The sequence below is a fragment of the Spinacia oleracea genome, chromosome 3, assembly GCF_020520425.1.
Source record: "Spinacia oleracea cultivar Varoflay chromosome 3, BTI_SOV_V1, whole genome shotgun sequence".
Classification (NCBI taxonomy): Eukaryota; Viridiplantae; Streptophyta; class Magnoliopsida; order Caryophyllales; family Amaranthaceae; genus Spinacia; species Spinacia oleracea.
In genome coordinates this window covers 80643616-80662450 of record NC_079489.1, presented here as the reverse complement: position 1 = coordinate 80662450, position 18835 = coordinate 80643616, and the positions used below count along the sequence as shown (strand labels likewise).

Below are 18835 nucleotides of genomic sequence, written 5' to 3'. Positions count from 1 at the left end.
CTAAGGACAAGTAGGAGACTAAAGGAAATAATGCCCTTGGTCCAAGTATGCATATAATATTAAGTCTAATAAATGCGGTTCAGTATTAATTAACAAGTTAATAATTCAGTGAGATCAAGTGAGCTGAATGCCTAGCTAGAGGCCGCTTCAGTTCAAGTGGAATTAATGATATTAATCCACAGCTTACTCTTGACTGAACCCGTAGGGTCACACAAATAGTACGTAAACGGATCAAGTATTTAATGGCATTAAATACTCCATCTATGGATATTCGGAATCGACGGATCTTGGTTTCAGTGGGAGCTGAGATCGTCACAAGCAAGAAATTAATACTCCGGAAACGATGATATTGCCGGAAACGGAAATATGGATCGTATCGGAAATATAAATATTATCCAAGTCGTAGATGTTGCCAGAAACGGAAACATGGTACGTATCGGAAAATATTATTGGAAATGGAAATATTACCGGAATCGGAAATATTGCCGGAAACGGAAATATTGTCAGAATCGGAAATATTATCGAAATCGGAAAATAATTCCGGAAACGGAAATATTAAATATTTGTTCGAAACGGAAATAAATTCCAGAATCGGAAATATTAAATATTGTTCGTATCGGAAAAGAATTCCGGAATCGGGAATTTAATCGGAAGCGTATCGTACGAATTAGCATCGGACGAGGCTTGCTAGAAGAAGGCCAAACACGAAGCCAGGCCGTCGCCCAGCAAGCCACACACAACAAACACACGCCAAGCCCGACCAAGCCCAGCGTAAGGCCAGGCCCAGCCAAGCCTTGGCGCGCACGCATAATGGGCTGCGGGCAAAGGGGCTGTGCGCCGTGCGTGGGCCGCGAGGCTTGCGCATGGGCGTGCGGCTCGTGCGTGCGTAAGTGTTTGTGTTCCTGTACGAATCCTAAAGCTATCGGGATTCTACATATTGATTAAATCCTAATCCTAATAAGATTATATTTATTTAGAGTTCAAGTTGGATTCTAATTAATAAATCCAAATCCTAGTAGGATTATAATTCCTTTTCCATACCTCTATAAATAGGAGCATAGGGTCATAATTTATAGATACAATTAAAGTATTCTAAAGGTAAGTTTTTGAAAGAAAAATTCAGCCATACACTTGCACTAACCTAGCCGAAAATCCTAGTACCTTAAGGGCGATTCTAGTTGGTCAATCTTGAGGCGGATCCGGACGTACTGTGGACTATCTACGGAGGGACGACACTTGGAGTCCTAAAGACTTGTTCTTGTTCGGTTCGGGCGCAGCTAGGGAGGGCACGCTACAAAGTGTATGCTCCTAAATTATGCTAAATGATTATGTGTAAATAATATGTTTCCTGGCATTAAGGTTTTTCCGCATGATTTATGTTTTGTCATATGTATCATAACCTAACATCGGAACCCCCCGTCATATTATTCAAACCCCACCACGGTACCACCCAATTAATAGAGCATATTCCATGACTAAAATAGGAGGCCCACTCGGCCTCGTCCTGGCCTTGGTGCAAATACTTTCGGTTACCCAAGGCTATAGGGCGATAATGTTTAGGATCGGCAGGAGCTTTTAAAAGCCTAAGTCGTTCCATGAGCCAAATCTGCAAAAAACGGGTACGATCAGAAAAATAATAATAAACAATAGTCCTTCCTGGGACGCACTTTCAACGCCCAGGACTAGGAGCTAGAAATTCCGACGCCCAGCTCTGAACGCTGAAAATCAAAAAGAAAAGAAAAAGAAAAAAGTATGTGTATTACTTTGCGCGAATAAACGATCAATTACCTGCAGCAATAAGGGGCTCCCCTTAAAAATGTCAGACTTTGCATCCTTTTTTAACTCATCCGCACTCAGTAAGGTCTCGGCAACAACCAACGGCATAATGGAATAACAACTCTCCATCTGGCTGATCAAAGGGATCAACCTTATGTCACCGAACTCGCCATTGTTATTCGACGGTAAATAGTGGTTCAACAAGCAGAATACAAGTGCTCGAATATTCAATTTCTGTTCCGTCATATTTTTACTAGGTCTAAAGTGATGTTTTACAAGCTTTGCCAAATTAACCTTATCACCCACAACGATCTCAGCGAGCATGTTAGCATCTAGTCCTAGGAAAGCCTTTATGGTTGTTTTACCCTCTTCAACAGTGTCAGGGGTAGCAGGAGTAGCATTGGTAGGATAACCAAGGATCGCGGCAAATTCATCTCGCAAAGGGCATACTTCATTGCCCCGAAAGACAAAAACATGGTGATCAGAATCCCAAAAGTCTAGGGCCACATACAGAAAATTAAAATCAATATTAATTTGTTGCACACTAGTAGAGAAAACGTCATTTGCAACTCCCTTTTTACAACTCACACATTGTGTGAATGCTACGAGAAGTCATCGGTCAACGCGGGTCAAGAATTTAATGACTTAATTGCACCGATTTTGGGCCCTGAACGCTGCAATTTTTGGGGAAAAAAATTAAAAAACCTACTCGCAGCGAACCATGGGAGTGCACGCTAAGAAAAGGTTGCTTAATTGCAGCTTCCTACGGATCTCCGCGCTGCGTGAACCTTTTTCCAGATCTAAAAACATTGTGAAGTCTCCTCTCTCCCTAGAACTCTCCGTCCATTTCAAACCCTAGAATTAATTATCTCTCTGTTTCATCCAATTCGTTCAATGGCCAATTCGTTCAATGGGTTTATGAAAGAGCTTCGATATGGTTCCTTCCAGCTCTCATTACAATCTAGACGAGTGGATCGACTGCTGATGTAGCGCAAGCCTCTCCGGCCCTCCTGCAATAGGTTAATATTTCAATACCCAATTCTCACTAATGTTTTTGGTTTTCTTTCTCATTTTTTTGGATAAGTTTGTCGATCATTTTGAAATATGTAATGGGTTCATCTCTTTCGATTTTTTGTTGAATTTTCAACCCTAATTTACAGAGAGATAAAGAGATGGCGGATGAGAGAGAGGACGTCGACCTTGTACTGCGCTGTTCTACCTTCACTTCGTCAATTGTGGTAGGATTTCAATATAAGTTCTTAAACTCTTTGTTTTCTTCGATTTTAAATGATTTATGATGTTTGGTTGATTTGGTTTCTTAATTTTTGGGGATTTATTGTTATTCATTTTAGTTGTTAATTTGATGTAAATTTGTGGGGTTCTGTTAATTGAGAGATTGGATTTGGTAATTTAAGGGTTAGGTTTTTTAATGTTTTTGTCAAATTTGTTGATTTGGAGTCAAATTGGTTCAGGTTATTTGGAATTCACAGTATGTTTATTTGTTTGATTTTCCTATATTTGAATGCTGGATGTTGTGGTATTCTTTATTCATTAGATATTGGTTTGGTTTGTTCTAGTTCATACTGCGAAAGTGAGATGAACTCTGAATCCAAATGGGAGATACCCAGATTTTCTCTTCTGCGTGATTCTCCGGGTTTGCTAGGTTCTCTATGAAGCCTTTTGCCATTCTCAGCAGATGATGATGATGATGATCTTATCTCTGCCAGTTTCTTCTGGATTTCTGTTCTAGCCTTCGGTATCAACAAGCTTCTGATATCAATCAGTGGAGGAACAGGTCGCCTAGCAGAGAATTTGTTAGGGGTAGAAAACTGGGTACAGTGCATCTGTTTCCCTTGCGCATTGCTTCGGTAACAACCTTACCACCAAACTCACTACCATTTACAGACAAATTACCTCCACTCTCAACCTTTCTTTTCTTATACGACCTCGTAACCTTTGCTGTGCCGACAGATTGATTACAGCCAACTGAACCATTGGTACTTGAATCAGCTTTCATTTTTTTCCTAGGTTTATTTGGATGTCCGTTGGTCTGGTAAAATGTATCAAATCCATTAGGGCTGACATTCCCATTTCCACATCCATTAATGCAAACTGTCCAATGGGAGTTGTTCCCATTTCCACATCCATTAGTGCAAACTGTCCAAAATGTAGGAGGAAGAGAAGACTTTAACAATTAGCCACTGTAGAAGACAGTTGACCTTTCCTCTTGAGATCATATGCAGCTCTTTTAGCACTATCTGATAAATGAGTTCTAAAAAGTAGTGCTTATAATTTGCTTCTTTTGGTTACTGTAAGTCTGTTCTATAATTCAAATGTTTAAATACGAAAAGTGAAAGCCAGTTTCTTACTTCTCTCCTCTCCTCTCTTCACCCACCCACCCCCCTCCCCCCCTCCCCAGGTGTTCTACCTTCTAATTTCCTTTTGAATTATTGTATTTATTTGTGAAGCTTTTAGTGGGGTGCACGAGAAGGTCCCCTCTGTGATGAACCAATCAGAAATGTGAAATTCAAGATAGTTGATGCTAGGATTTCTCCTGAGCCACTACACCGGGGTACTGGACAAATAATCCCGACAGTCCGTCGTGTGGCTTATTGAGCTTTCCTTATGGAAACCCCTCGTCTTATGGAGCCAGTTTATTATGTGGAGGTGCTTCTAGCTTTTTCCTGTTCTTGTACTAGTCTGTTGACTGCTTTTTCCTCCATGATTGTAACATTTGTGTTTTCTTCCAGATACAAACACCTATAGATTGTGTTTCTGCGATGTACACAGTTCTATCTCGTAGGCGTGGCCATGTGACTGATGATGTTCCACAACTAGGGACCCCAGCGTATCTTGTGAAGGTTGGTTTTATCTTGCTTATCTTAGTGTGATTACATTATGCTTCATTTGTATATTGAAACCACATTAATACAGCTTTTCCTTTTTCTACGGAGTCATGTTGAATTCATCTAATATTAATATTTGTTTTCAAGGCATTTTTGCCTATGATAGAGTCATTTGGGTTCGATACATACTTGAGGTACCATACCCAGGGGTAGGCCTTTTGCTCATCGGTCACTAGTAGAAAAAACTACATTTGCAACCCCTCGATTGCAGCTCGCCCTCATTGACCTTGCTACAACTACATGTAGTCAACGCGGGTCAATTACCTTCTTTTCCTTCTTTTCCCAGATGAACCAACCTCGGGTTTGGACTCCTCAATGACATTAAGGATCATTCAGGTGTAGATGACAAGGTACATATGGGAGAAATGGCGAATCCCCTGAACTTCTTTCCCCTTCTTGCTATCTTTTCTTCTATCCCAACTCATTTGACCTCTTAGTTATTTGAATTTTTCATTCACTTTTGCTAAACTTTATACTTGAGTGTTTGGTTTGATCACAGCTAACCTCTATCATGTGTTTACCCGCGTCTATAATACTTCAGAGATGTCATATCTTCTGGTAGTAATTTGCTCCTAAAAATTAGTATGAGTTTATTGTAGGGTATCCTTCTTAGTTATTGTTTCTAATAATGCAGTGACTTATTGATCGTGGTCAGAATATGCTGATCTGAATGTCAAAACCAATACAGAAAAAACAATAACTAAACTATTATTTGACTTTTTCTCATTTTGTACTCGGCCAGAATATGGCACATTGGAGTGATAGAAAAGTTTTAACTAAAAAAGTTAAACTGGACAAACTAGTGTTTCACGCATTAACATGCTTCTTTTACGCTTAAAGGAAATATTGTAGGTAGTCATTCATGTAAGGCTAGATTAGGAGGGTTTTTCACAATCATCTTGCTATTTGTATGCAGTTTCAGGTCATTGTAATGAATGCAAACATGGGATGCAGCTCCTGCCGTGACAAAGTCTTCAGAGTTTTGTCAAAAATTACTGGTAATTGAGATTTGCGATATACATCTATTTTCAATTCAGAAACTAAGCAAAGTCTTACAAATAATGTTAGGATTGCCTTCAATCTTTCTTAAACTCCATTTTTACAAGATTATTCGTTTTTACTGAAACACCATTAAGAGGTTGAACAAACTTGTTGGGCAGTATGTTGCAGCTGATGACGCTGGACCTCTGATGTGAACAATGCAGGTTAGTGCTCATATTCACAGCTCAATGCATAAAATGTTAGTGCTCTGGCACATTCAGAAACTGACATTGTTAGATATGCAGGTTGTATTGCTTCTTGTGTTATCTGGTGCGTTTCTTAGAGCCAATCAAATTTGTTTCTCCTGCGATGCCACCCGAAGAAGCCCTGGAACTGTGGCTGTTCTGTGTGGACATGCAATTGCTCAGAGTTCTTCAGCAATCCTCGGGCATAGTTATTTGAGTGGTAACTTTTATTGTTTGTCTTTGCTTTGTTTCCAATCCATGATTAGTTTTATACTTCTAACTGACCTCAAGGTGCAAAGAAGAGGGTGGCGGGATGATTAGGTTTGGTCTGATGGTGATTGCTGCCGGGCAATGGTGGCTTGGTGGGGTAGTCGATATAATTGCGGTAGTGTAAGGTAGTAGAATTACGGCTATTTTGCATAGATATAAAAGGTGTCATTAAGTTGTATGGAGTAAATGAGATACTCCATTAAAAAGTAAGAGTAATGAGATACTCCATTAAAAAGGTAAGCGGCGGTTAGATACTTAGATATAGGTAGTGGAGGGAGTGGGTGAAATAATGATATTCATTTTAACATTTTATTTTTTCCGGAATTCATAATATACCGTTCTGCTAAAAATATGGTGTCTTTGTTTTTATTTGAATAAATGAATATCTGAGAGACCAAATTTCTTTGTCGCCTGATTTTTAATTGATTTTCTAAGAAACTATATTTCTTAGTTGTATGGTTTCTTTATCTAAGTTACCAATTAAGTGACATATATGGTTTCTTAGACCATTTTTGTAGTACTGCTTCCTTATATAGTAGTAGTTGTCCCTCTAAATTATATGTAGCTAATAACAAAAATTATCTCCATACCGTTGCTTTGAGATTATAGTGTAGCTAGATTATTCAGACTTATGTATATTGATGATCTGGTGCTTATTGTCTATAATTGCAACATACTGCTACATGCTTAGTAACCAAAGTCGACCTGATATCTTATTTATTTATTTGTTTGTTTATTTGGGGGAGGGGGATAGATAATGGTTCAGAATATATAAACAGCCTGGGAAAATTTTCACTATCTGACTTGCCACCTGTCTCTTACGAGAGTCTGAAATTATGTTGATTGTTGAGTTTCTTTATGAGAACCAAAGCCCAAGTTTCGAATGGCAAATCATTTTGGACTTGGATCTTCTTTGGAAAATTATATTCTTTGTCATGACTGTGTTTTAGTTCACATAGACAAAGTAGTTGATGGACATAATAATTTTACTTTTGAAGTAGTAATGCAAACGACATTCGTTTTTTAAAGTTGTTCAATGTTGGTTTATTTGTCGGGGAAGTACATTTTCATATGTTCATTTTTTAAATTCATTATCGGGGAAGTACTAATCCCCCGACCTCTCATCTTGATTTATTTGTTTAATATCTTTGCAGGGCTCGGTACGAGGAGGATGACACTCATTCAAAGAGAGGTGTTCTCCTGCTATATAGAGCAAGGTGGGCAACGGATAGGAGAATGAGTTTGTTGTCTAGTAATGTTATGTTTTATGTTTTTGTTATGTGTTGGATATGAAGGAAATAATGTCCTTGGTCCAAGTATGCATTCTATGTTAAGTCTAATAAATGCGGTTCAGTATTAATTAACAAGTTAATAATTCAGTGAGATCAAGTGAGCTGAATGCCTAGCTAGAGGCCGCTTCAGTTCAAGTGGAATTAATGATATTAATCCACAGCTTACTCTTGACTGAACCCGTAGGGTCACACAAATAGTACGTAAACGGATCAAGTATTTAGTGGCATTAAATACTCCATCTATGAATATTCGGAATCGACGGATCTTGGTTTCAGTGGGAGCTGAGATCGTCACAGGCAAGAAATGAATACTCCGGAAACGATGATATTGCCGGAAACGGAAATATGGATCGTATCGGAAATATAAATATTATCCAAGTCGTAGATGTTGCCGGAAACGGAAACATGGTACGTATCGGAAAATATTATCGGAAATGGAAATATTGCCAGAATCGGAAATATTGCCGGAAACGGAAATATTGTCAGAATCGGAAATATTATCGGAATCGGAAAATAATTCCGGAAACGGAAATATTAAATATTTGTTCGAAACGGAAATTAATTCCGGAATCGGAAATATTAAATATTGTTCGTATCGGAAATGAATTCCGGAATCGGAAATTTAATCGGAAGCGTATCGTACGAATAAGCATCGGACGAGGCCTGCCGGACGAGGGCCCAGCACGAAGCCAGGCCATCGCCCAGCAAGCCAAGCGCGCCACACGAACAGCCAAGGCCACGCCAGGCCCAGCGCAAGGCCAGGCCCAGCAGGCCGTGGCAGCGCGCAGGAGTTACGTGGGCTTGTAGCTAGCGTAGGCCTCGCTGCGTGGGCTGCTGCTCGCACGCACGCGCATGGGCGGCCCATCGTGGCTGCCGTGTGTGTGTGCGTAAGTGTTTGTGTTCATGCACGATTCCTAAAACATGCAGAGTTCGGTTAATGATTAAATTCCTAATTCTATTAGATAAATTAATTAATTAGAGTTCTTGTAGGATTCTAGGTTTAATTAATTTGTATCTGAATAGGATTCCGATTCCCTTTCCATACCCCTATAAATATGTGGCCTGGGTTCACAATTTATAACGAGTTTCAAAGTATTCAAAGTGAGTTTTGAGAGAAAAATTCAATCACACATCTTGCTCAAAAGTGCCGAAAATTCTAGTACCTTAAGGGCGATTCTAGTTGGTCAATCTTAAGGCGGATCCGGACGTGCTGTGGACTATCTACGGAGGGACGACACTTGGAGTCCTAAAGACTTGTTCTTGCTCGGTTCGGGCGCAGCTAGGGAGGGCACGCAACAAAGAGTATGCATCTAAATTATGCTATATGATTATGTGTAAATAATATGTAATCCTGGGTTAATGGTTGTTTCCGCATGATTTATGTAATATCATATGTATCATAACCTAACAGTGGTATCACGAGCCCCTTATTATTTTCATAATCTAAATTGCATGAACATGGTTAAATATTACAAATTTGCAAGAATTAAAAGGGGTGATTAATTTTCGTAATTGTTAATTAATTACAAATTGCGTTTATTTAATTATACGTACGCAGTTTTTCGGCAGTTTCTTCGTTACTCATCCAAATCGAGTGATTTTTGTGTCAATTCCGCATGTAAAAGGCATTCTAAAATTTTGACAAAAATAGTAATTTTCCGCCGAACCCAGAATTCTCAAATTCGAAGCCTAACTATGACTTTTCGAAGGTTTTAGTTTTTCGAATGCAAAATTTCGTAAATTTAAGATGTTAAATTAAATATTTGCGATTCTTGTTGATAAATCTTGAATTTTTGATTGACCTACTGTATATGTTTAACAAGTTTGAATGCCTAGCCTTGTTAATTATGCAATCTAATTTGTAATTATGATTAATTTGTTGAAAATTAGAATAATTTAGAATTAATTCGATTTTCATAATTAATTATAATTTAATTAGAAACCTATGATTAAAAACCACCATAAAAATTGTAAATTTATGATAAATTTTAAATTTTTATGACCTAGACTTGAATCCATAACAATCGGAAATCAATTGAATAATAAATTTTCGATTTTTTCGCCCTAAAATTATGAAATTAATATTATTTATTAATTTGTCATTAATTTTAAATATAAATTTTAAATTTTTTATGCGATTCGTTCATATAACTTGCACGCACAAAGCAATGGACGCTTCGTGTTACCCTTAAGCGGTGTTGTATAGTGCGGGCATGCGACGACGAGCAAGGGAGCTCGTCGCCCGTGCGGCACGAATGCAATGAGCAAGGGCGTAGTGCACGAGCACAAGGCAGCAGCCCTGCCTTGTGTCGTGGGCCACGAGCTATGAACAAATGGGCATGGGCGAAAGGCAAGCCAAGGCAGTCGCGTGTGGGCAGCAAGCGAGCTGCGCCACAACGCGCACTGCCTCGCGCAAGAGCGCGCAGCCTCGCGCGCAGCGAGCGCAAGCTCGCGTGCCACGAGCGCTGCGCCCAGCGTTGCTCGCGCGCACAGCGAGCGATGTCGCGCGCCCAGCGAGCGATGTCGCGCGCCCAGCGAGCGATGTCGCGCGCCCATCGAGCGATGTCGCGCGCCCAGCGAGCGATGGCTCGCGCGCACAGCGAGCGCTGGCGAGCGCGCACTGCGAGCGATGGCTCGCGTGCGACGAGCGCTGGCGCGCGCGCAGCGAGGACCACAGCGTGCGATGGCTTGCGATTGGTAGAGCAGCAGCTATGCGACGAGCGCATGGGCTGCGCGCATATGGCCAGCAATGGCTGTATGCGTGCGGCCCATGGGCGTGCAATGCGTAGGGTGTTTGCGTTACGATTAGATCGTTTTGAATGTTTAATTTGAAAATTTCAGTTCACGTAATTTTAATTAATTTTAAAATTAATAATTTAAATTATTTTCTTGGATTTTAATTTTGAATATTGTAATTATAATAAATGTTATTTATTCTAATTATTTTACTAAAATTAAAATCATGAATTAATTTAAATAACAACTGAAATTAAATTAAACTTTTTGGATTCAATTATAAATTTATATGAGCTTTAAATTTTAATTAAAATTGTATGTTTCCGGTTAGACTAGAAATACATTTTTATGTTTAAAATTAGTAAAGCATATGAATTTATTGGTTTAAGTGGGAGCGCTTTTTAGTCATAAACTCTTGATTAGGTCTACAAATCCTTAAGGTTAAGACAACTTGATTAGAATTAATAAGGACTGAATAATTGGTAGATTATTGGTGCCCTTGATTAATTGCTGCAAATGTTTACGTGATGCATAATGTGTTTTACTAACCAGCTATGTGGGCCATTCATGATAATGAATGGGTGAATGGTATATATATTGTATATGTACTGTTTTGCAGGTTATGAAGTGACTAGTATGGCCCAAATAGGATAGAAAATATGGTCTGCGTACCATTAATTTGAATGTAATTGGTCTAAAGTACCAAAGTTATTTTTCAATTCAAATATGGTCTGCGAACCATCAAATAGTTGTAATTAGTTATAGCTTATCCTATTTGAAGAAAATGGTGCCTCCCACGGAGATTTTCAAGACGGACTTTGAAGTCAAAACTTCAAGATGAAGTCGGGCCATACTAGATCACATTTATCTTATGCATGTTTTAAGTTATTTATTGCTTTTAAATATGTCTTAAAATGCATGAGATCAAAAGCTCGATTATGTTGCATGATTAAGGATTTTAGTTCACTTAAAATCTAACCAACATAGTAAGAGCCTTAAGTTCCAAACTTAAAAATTGAGTTAAAAGGTGCCATGCCAAAATATACACTTGCTTGGATATCCTTTACATCAATCTAGTAATAGTTTTCGCTCAGCGAGGTGTTACTTATTGGTCCTAAAGGGGCAAGGTACACAAATAATTGTGAGTACATGTTAGTTTTGGTGAAACTCAACGATATAAGTAAGGAGTCCTTTTATGTCGTGGCAAAATCGATAGGTTTACCTAATAAGTTCTTAGACGTACCTATCAACCAAGAATAGTTTCTAGACTATTAGCAAAAGGCTTTTGCTTACCTAAGATGTTCTAGGATTAAGTCGACAAACTGTGCTTAGTTCTTCAATGATTTTAGGATCTTGGAATCATTTTATTCACACCTGCCGGAACACATAACTTGAATAAAATGCTTAATAAACTTTGAATTATGCATGTATGCCAGAATTTAAGTTTATTAAGAGAAACTGTGAATGGTTATTTATTTGTTTATTCTTTTCAATTGTAGTTTTAATATGGCAAACAACAATCAAAACATCATCATGGGTTCTGAGCTTATGGTCAAGCTGAACCTGACAAATTTTCTTGAATGGGAAGCTAAGCTAGTTGAAATAGTCAAACTCAATGGACTTGAGTATGTACTATCACATCCCATGCCAAGCTACTATGCCAGAGACATGACCCCTGAGAGATTTTACGCCTGGGATGCGGATCTCAAAAAGGTTATGAGTCTCATGCTGAACAATATCCCTGATGATTGGGCTAAAAGGTTTGTAGCCTATGAACCTTTTACGCTCATCAAGAATCTGAGGGATATCTGTCGTGGAAGTACGGAGGACAGGGACCTGAACGTCCATGAGTTGATTGAATCAATGTCTGGTCTAAAGGTTAGTTCTCCCAACAGGTGTTATAGGATGGAGGTCCAAGAAACACATGTTCAGCTCCTTCGCACTAAACAGAGGGTAGGCGTCCCACTGAGGTTCCATGTGGATCTTATGTGTTCATACTTTGATCGCCTAAGTCTACTAGGAACACCAATAAGCGAAAGGATGGCAGTCTCTGTCTTGCTCAATTCACTACACAGTGGGTTTGGTCGCTTCAAGCAACTATACCTAAGTGAACCAAGAGAAGAAACAGTTGCAGAATTTGTTCACCTTGTCAGAAAGGCTGAAATAATACTGGACTGTGAAGCCAAAGATTTACTCAAGGCTAGAAAGAGACCGTTCAAGAAAGGTGGAAAGTCCAAGGGCAATGCTAAATCAAAGCAGGACAAGTCCACATCAAGCTGTCTTTATTGTGATGGAATAGGCCATTACAAAAGAGAATGTCCAAAGCTAAAGGAAGATCAGAAGAACGGAACAGTCGTTCCATCTTCAGGTATTTTCGTTATAGACTGTATACTTGCTAATTCAACTTCTTGGGTATTAGATACAGGTTGTGGCTCACACTTATGTTCTAATCCACAGGGACTAAGAAGAAGTAGAAAGTTAAGCAAGGGTGAAGTCGACCTACGAGTGGGAAATGGAGCACGGATTGCTGCATTAGCTGTAGGAACTTACTATTTGTCGTTGCCCTCCGGGCTAGTTTTGGAACTGGAAGAATGTTTCCATGTTCCAAGTCTTACTAAAAACATCATTTCAGTTTCTTGCTTAGATGCTAAGGGATTTTCCTTTTTAATAAAAGACAATAGTTGTTCGTTTTATTTTAAAGAGATGTTTTATGGATCTGCTAGATTAGTCAATGGACTTTATTTATTAGATCACGACAAACAAGTATATAACATAAATACCAAAAAGGCCAAAAAGAATGATTCAGATCTCACCTATCTGTGGCACTGTCGATTAGGCCATATAAACTTGAAACGCTTAGAAAGACTTCAAAAGGAAGGAATTCTAGAACCATTTGACTTAGAGGATTATGGTAAATGCGAATCATGTTTACTTGGCAAAATGACAAAGCAACCTTTCTCTAAAGTTGGAGAAAGAGCAAATGAACTATTGGGTTTAATCCATACAGATGTATGTGGACCAATGAGTACAAATGCTAGAGGTGGTTTCAGCTACTTTATCACTTTCACTGATGACTTTAGTAGGTATGGTTATGTCTACCTAATGAAGCATAAGTCTGAATCCTTTGACAAATTCAAGGAATTTCAGAGTGAAGTAGAGAATCAATTAGGCAAGAAGATTAAGGCACTGTGGTCTGATAGAGGCGGTGAATATCTGAGCTATGAATTTGATGACCATCTGAAAGAATGTGGAATTCTATCAGAATTGACTCCTCCTGGAACACCACAATGGAATGGTGTGTCGGAACGGAGGAACAGAACCTTGCTAGACATGGTCAGGTCAATGATGGGTCAGGCCGAACTTCCATTAGAATTTTGGGGACATGCACTAAATACAGCTGCACTCACTATAAATAGAGCTCCGTCTAAAGCTGTCGAAAAGACTCCATACGAATTATGGTTTGGAAAGCCTCCAAATGTGTCTTTTCTTAAGATTTGGGGATGTGAAGTATACGTCAAACGATTAATTTCAGACAAACTTCATCCAAAATCTGACAAATGTATCCTTGTGGGCTATCCAAAGGAAACAAAGGGGTATTACTTCTACAATACATCTGAGAACAAGGTGTTTGTTGCTCGAGATGGTGTCTTTTTGGAGAAAGATCACATTTCCAAAATGATAAGTGGGAGAAAAGTAGACCTCGAAGAAATTCGAGTCGAACAACAAACTCTAGAGAATGCTCAAGATGACATTCAGGATGAAACTCAGAGATCTTTAGAAGAATCTGGTGAGAATCATGGTCAATCTAGAAATGTTACCCCGCGTAGATCGCAAAGATATAGATCTCAACCGGAAAGGTACTTAGGTATTTTGACGAACGAGAGCTATGACGTTCTATTACTTGAAAGTGATGAACCTGCGACTTACAAACAAGCTATGACGAGCCCTAGCTCCAAGCAATGGCAAGAAGCCATGCAATCTGAATTGGACTCCATGTCTGAAAACCAAGTATGGGATTTGGTCGATTTGCCAGATAGCTATCAAGCCATTGGAAGCAAATGGGTTTTCAAACTGAAAAAGGACAAGGATGGGAAACTTGAAGTTTTCAAAGCTAGATTGGTTGCAAAAGGTTACAGGCAAGTCCACGATGTGGATTACGATGAAACCTTTTCACCAGTTGCAATGCTAAAGTCTATTCGGATAATGTTAGCAATCGCTGCATATTACGATTACGAAATATGGCAGATGGATGTCAAAACTGCTTTCTTAAACGGCGTTTTAACAGAAACTGTGTTTATGACACAGCCTGAAGGTTTTGAGGATCCAAAGAATGCTAAAAAGGTATGCAAGCTAAAGAAGTCAATCTACGGATTGAAGCAGGCATCCAGGAGCTGGAATATACGTTTTGATGAAGCAGTCAGTGACTTTGGTTTCATCAAGAACGCAGACGAATCTTGTGTATACAAGAAGGTCAGTGGGAGCAAAATTGCTTTCCTAGTATTATATGTCGACGACATATTACTTATCGGAAATGACATTCCTATGTTGAACTCTGTCAAGATTTGGCTTGGGAAATGTTTTTCGATGAAGGATCTAGGAGAAGCACAGTACATATTGGGCATCAAGATTTACAGAGATAGATCTAAAAGGATGATTGGACTTAGTCAAAGCACTTATATCAATAAGGTGCTTGATAGGTTCAAGATGGCGGACTCCAAGCGAGGCTACCTACCCATGTCTCATGGAATGACTCTAAGCAAGACTCAGTGCCCAAAAACACTTGATGAGCGTAGACGAATGAATGGGATTCCATATGCATCATTGATTGGTTCAATAATGTATGCTATGATATGTACACGCCCGGATGTTGCGTATGCACTCAGTGCTACGAGCAGATACCAGTCAGACCCAGGAGAGGCGCATTGGACTGCTGCCAAGAACATTCTGAAGTACCTGAAAAGGCACAAAGATGACTTCCTGGTCTATGGTGGAGATGATGAATTAATTGTTAAAGGCTATACGGACGCAAGTTTCCAAACCGACAAAGATGATTTCAGATCACAGTCTGGGTTTGTCTTCTGCCTCAACGGAGGAGCAGTAAGCTGGAAAAGTGCTAAGCAAAGCACCATTGCGGATTCTACAACTGAAGCGGAGTACATTGCTGCACATGAAGCAGCAAAGGAAGCTATATGGCTAAGGAAGTTCATAGGTGAACTTGGTGTAGTCCCCTCCATTAAAGGACCAATAGCCCTGTATTGTGACAATAACGGAGCTATTGCACAGGCAAAAGAGCCTAGACACCACCAAAGAGTCAAGCATGTACTTCGTAGATTTCACCTTCTACGAGAGTTCGTTGAAAGAAAAGAAGTCGAGATAAGAAAGATTGGAACTGATAACAACATATCAGATCCATTAACTAAACCTCTGCCGCAAGCGAAGCACAACTCGCACACTGCAGCTATGGGAATCAAGCATATTGGAGAATGGCTTTGATGTCTCTATTTAATGTTTTAAAGTTTTAGAGTTTAAATCTTTGTAAAACATTATTGGTTAATCATTCACAATAAATAAAAAGAATTCATTTTTCCATTTAATTTGTGGTTTATTAAATGATGAGTCCCTTCAATTTGACGACATATTCAAGATAGACTGTCAGGACCAGTCCTGTGACTAAGAAATGTCTATCAAGTGAACTTGAATGTCAAAGGTTGAAAATGGTCCCTAATCGGAGTTTTCTATAAAAATTGGACGCATAGAAAACGTTAGACGATTAGAATGCAAGATGACTAGTAGTTCTGTTTCTTGAACTATGTGGACATGGCAATGTCATAATCATTTGCATAGATACTTACTTTGGGAAGACTAGTATCGGACAAGACCTATGAAACTTTACTGTAAGAGATGAAAATCTGTCATAAGTAAATTTCATTAAATTATTAGACACTAAATCCTCAATACCTGAGTGATTTGAGATTACTTGTTTGAGAACTGGTTGCTTTGACGTTGACCAACCGTCGCACCGTAAAAGGAGGCTATAAAGGCAACGCTCAGGTAATCACCTATCAAACGAAGTCTAATCTCAAGATCGCAAGATTGGGATTGTCCTCCTATAAATCGGGATGAGATGCTTAAAAGTTGTACAAGGCCACTCGGAGAGCTAGAAACTGTGAAATGCATGGCCGTGCTCGGATGAATCATAGGCTATGATTATCTGTTTTATTTGATCAGTTGAACTCTGAAACCGAGGAACACCTCTGGACATAATAAGGATGACAACTCTTACCTTATGTTCAAGAGCAAGCATCGAGCGACAAAGGAATTAGGAAATGCACACTTGTCCCTAAGGACAAGTGGGAGACTGAAGGAAATAATGCCCTTGGTCCAAGTATGCATTCTATGTTAAGTCTAATAAATGCGGTTCAGTATTAATTAACAAGTTAATAATTCAGTGAGATCAAGTGAGCTGAATGCCTAGCTAGAGGCCGCTTCAGTTCAAGTGGAATTAATGATATTAATCCACAGCTTACTCTTGACTGAACCCGTAGGGTCACACAAATAGTACGTAAACGGATCAAGTATTTAATGGCATTAAATACTCCATCTATGAATATTCGGAATCGACGGATCTTGGTTTCAGTGGGAGCTGAGATCGTCACAGGCAAGAAATGAATACTCCGGAAACGATGATATTGCCGGAAACGGAAATATGGATCGTATCGGAAATATAAATATTATCCAAGTCGTAGATGTTGCCGGAAACGGAAACATGGTACGTATCGGAAAATATTATCGGAAATGGAAATATTGCCAGAATCGGAAATATTGCCGGAAACGGAAATATTGTCAGAATCGAAAATATTATCGGAATCGGAAAATAATTCCGGAAACGGAAATATTAAATATTTGTTCGAAACGGAAATTAATTCCGGAATCGGAAATATTAAATATTGTTCGTATCGGAAATGAATTCCGGAATCGGAAATTTAATCGGAAGCGTATCGTACGAATAAGCATCGGACGAGGCCTGCCGGACGAGGGCCCAGCACGAAGCCAGGCCATCGCCCAGCAAGCCAAGCGCGCCACACGAACAGCCAAGGCCACGCCAGGCCCAGCGCAAGGCCAGGCCCAGCAGGCCGTGGCAGCGCGCACAGCGCGCGCAGCGCGCGCAGGAGCTACGTGGGCTTGTAGCTCGCGTAGGCCTCGCTGCGTGGGCTGCTGCTCGCACGCACGCGCATGGGTGGCCCATCGTGGCTGCCGTGTGTGTGTGCGTAAGTGTTTGTGTTCATGCACGATTCCTAAAACATGCAGAGTTCGGTTAATGATTAAATTCCTAATTCTATTAGATAAATTAATTAATTAGAGTTCTTGTAGGATTCTAGGTTTAATTAATTTGTATCTGAATAGGATTCCGATTCCCTTTCCATACCCCTATAAATATGTGGCCTGGGTTCACAATTTATAACGAGTTTCAAAGTATTCAAAGTGAGTTTTGAGAGAAAAATTCAATCACACATCTTGCTCAAAAGTGCCGAAAATTCTAGTACCTTAAGGGAGATTCTAGTTGGTCAATCTTAAGGCGGATCCGGACGTGCTGTGGACTATCTATGGAGGGACGACACTTGGAGTCCTAAAGACTTGTTCTTGCTCGGTTCGGGCGCAGCTAGGGAGGGCACGCAACAAAGAGTATGCATCTAAATTATGCTATATGATTATGTGTAAATAATATGTAATCCTGGGTTAATGGTTGTTTCCGCATGATTTATGTAATATCATATGTATCATAACCTAACAGGATATGACGTTGGATGCTACTTGGAGCATATATATGGTTGTTGGAACATATATGTATGTTATGTCTTATATACAGGTCTTTATAAATTCCCGTTTTGTCCGGGTTTCGCAAATTACAAGGGAAATTATGGCAAATTTTTTGCAACCTATTAAACTATTTATAATGTTTTTATTATAATTTTTTGTCAAAATAATAGGATTGTCCAGGAATAAATATGCATCTGATCGGAGCTATTATATTTATTTTCAAAAAAAAAAAAATTAATTGCAGCGCGTGTGCTAGCACTAAGCTGCAAAATGACAACTAATTGCAACGCGTATTTCTCAACAAGGCGCTGCAACTACTTTTTATTTGCAGCTTATAGGGGTCGATCCGCGTTGTAACTAATAAACTATTTACAACTTATACAGGTCTACCCGCGCTGCAATTAACCTATTATTTGCAGCGTCTATGATCGCTGCAAAATTTTTTACGGTATTTGCAGCCATCAGAATTGCAGCGCGCGAAAACGCTGCAAAAAGCCCGTTTTACCCGCGCTGCAAATGTGATTTTTTCTACTAGTAATTGTAAGCCTAAGAATGCCTCTAAGTGGTATCCTTTCAACAAAGCCTTTTCTGTGGGATTAATGGCTCTTAGCCAGCGCCTAACAACTCGTTGGAGGGAGAAAAGAGGAATCGACATGGCAAGCTCAGGGAAGAATAAAAGCTAAGCAATTGCAAAAGAGACGAAGATTGAGAGTGGTGAAAAAGAAAGACGTACTTGACCCCTATATATACACGAAAGCATCAAGTGACATCCTGATCCCATTCGGAGACGCGTTAAGAAATCCGGAACTAA

General features: G+C 39.4%; 1 long non-coding RNA gene across 1 annotated transcript; it reads left to right on the top strand.

Annotated features, from left to right (window-relative positions):
- The first annotated feature begins 2334 nt into the window (after positions 1 to 2334).
- On the top strand, positions 2335 to 7609 carry LOC130469144 (uncharacterized). Its single transcript, XR_008929516.1, has 8 exons — positions 2335 to 2795; positions 2937 to 3014; positions 4245 to 4443; positions 4527 to 4637; positions 5599 to 5680; positions 5843 to 5887; positions 5969 to 6128; positions 7333 to 7609. It is a non-coding gene; the product is annotated as an uncharacterized lncRNA (long non-coding RNA).
- The last annotated feature ends 11226 nt before the right edge of the window (positions 7610 to 18835 follow it).